The following is a 2500-nucleotide window of genomic DNA, read 5'->3' as shown; positions in this document are numbered from 1 at the left end:
TTAAATCTAGAGTCATTCGATATTTCATATCTAGGGAGATTGATTAAGATTTAGAAAGACCTAATCTATTTTAAAACCCGAGATTCATTATCTGAAATCCAGAGAGAATAACCGCATGAAATCTAGAAAAGAAAATATTCTGAAATCTGGAAAGACATTGATATGATGAAAAGCTTAGAAGGAAAAAAACATCCGCAATCTACAGAGCAATTAATCAACCGAAACCTTAAAAGAAACTAACTAGTTCGTTCTCTAAGACTCTCATTTCTTCATATTTCCCTCTTGGCGAGTCATCATTAGACATCATCTACAGAAACAGCCATTATCTGAAAGACATATAGTTAATGTTTTCCGTTAGTGAACGAAGATCAAGGAATCTTCTCAGGGTCTAACTTTTCGTACCTGCTCCTTTCGCCGAGTCACCATCCACAGTTTCTGCGTTATGATGGCTCAGTCTAAACAAGTTAAGAAATTGTTCCGTACCCGAAGATGTCTCCAGGATGTAGTACACAAGAAGACCGGTTGTGTTCACGGGTTCTGCTTTCCTCTGAACACTATAATCGGATTTCCATTTCACGTTGTCACAAACTTCAACGCTTCAACTTGGGCGCTTCGGCTCAAGAAATAAAGGTGTTGTGATATTTCCGACAGTCTTTGCGTATGGCGGATCGGAAATTAAATTAGTTTCATTTTGAGGAAATTAGAACTATCGTCTTGGATCTGGAAAAAAATATGATTTCATAATCATTTTAATTTGATAGCTCGGTTTGTTTTACTCTTCTCATGTACTATTGCCCGCATGAGTTTCGTTCCCCGTACAGAGTTGCCGCCTCCTAAATATGTGGCACCGTCGCACTCTTGCTTCTACCCCCCCCCCCCTCTCTTTTCACCCGTTCCTGTGTTCTACCCTTCCCCTCATTCCTCCTTTCCCCTCCTCCCCCTCCTTCCTCCTTCTTTCCCTTCTTCCCCCTCATTCCTCTGATTCAGAAACATGGAATGCGAATGTCATAAGATATGTAAAATGTGCAAATTACGTTTACATCGTAATTTTCATAGACTTTGACCTTTAGCTAGTAAAGCACACCATCATTAAAAAGCTGTTCATGTTCAGCAAACCGCTGGACGCAACATGCAATTGAGTGTTTTAGAGGGCGAGGGGGTATTTTGAGGTGGCGACGGTGTGTCGACGCAACCAAAGATTAAGGAAAGGAAACTAGTCTATATTCACAAATTATGTAATCTGTTACTGCTGCTATCGCCATAGTAATTTCACTAATATCATTACTATCATGAATGATAACAATGATGATAATGACGTTACTATTATACTTAAACTTTTTTGCACCTTTGGTCAAAATAGCAATAGTTATTGCTATCAGAAAAGTTAACCTATGAATTACTTTCTTTTGTCGCATCAGTGGGTATTCAAGACCCGGTACTCAGATATTTTATTGTTTAATGACATCAGTAATTATATCTGAATGATTAGAACTGAGACTTGTCATCAAAATCATGACTGTAATATGATTGTTTCATATTTTAACAATATAATTGCGAGATATAGCCAAATTATAAATAAGAGTTTCATCGCGAAAAAATTACGTTACCGGAAATATGTCAGGACTTACTCGTAAGTAGTGGGATGGATAGGCCTACAAATCAGTACAAAATCTCAGCTTTAGATTTTGATGATATGTAGAAATGAAATCAGCTATTACAGATATTCCTTGCGCACCCTTAACGAATGTCTCGCGTATCTCCAGGTGTGCGCGCATCACAGTTTGGGAGCCTTGCCCTATCTCATCATGCATGCAGTTTTACGTCTGCACACTGGTCATTGCAATTTCAAAAATAGTATATTTATTGAGATCAAGAGTAGACAATAGACTTTCGCTCTCGTAGGACTTTTGTGAGTTCGTTGTTATTGTCGATAACAATGTAAAGAATGAAGACACCATGATAAAAGAGAAAGGGAATAAAAAAACAATAAATAAAGGTGATCATTGCAGGTCCAATGATAAAGAAGTAAAAAAAAATAATAATAATAAAAAAAAATAAAAAATAAAAAAAACTCACTCACTCACTCACTTCGACAAACAGCAAATAACAGATAAAATAAATACAAAAAAAAATTCTCAAAGGCAGAGCGTAATTATACAGTTCTAGAGGCCAGTAAATCAAGAAAAAAGAGGGATTCGCATTCAGATAGGCCTAAAGAATCTAGAAGAGGGAAAAAATCAAATCAGAGGTCTCAAAGAGGCATCAAGGAAATCTGTAAACGTTTGTAAGCATTAAGACCGCAATCTCCCTCGTTTATATGGGGATCCAAAATAAATGCGACCGGAAATGGAACAGCGTGGGCCTAATGACTGCCATTAAGGAATTCACTTTGCTTTACACTCCATACACTTACATGTCCTCCTTTATACTATAGGAGGACCATTATCATTACAGCATTATTGAAAACACTAGTGATTGGAAAAAAATAATTAGAGCAATT

This window comes from Penaeus japonicus, unplaced genomic scaffold (genome assembly GCF_977035675.1).
Source record: "Penaeus japonicus unplaced genomic scaffold, GWHDUDI00000001_assembly GWHDUDI00000005, whole genome shotgun sequence".
NCBI classification, from domain to species: Eukaryota; Metazoa; Arthropoda; class Malacostraca; order Decapoda; family Penaeidae; genus Penaeus; species Penaeus japonicus.
Note: the sequence above shows the minus strand (reverse complement) of the source record.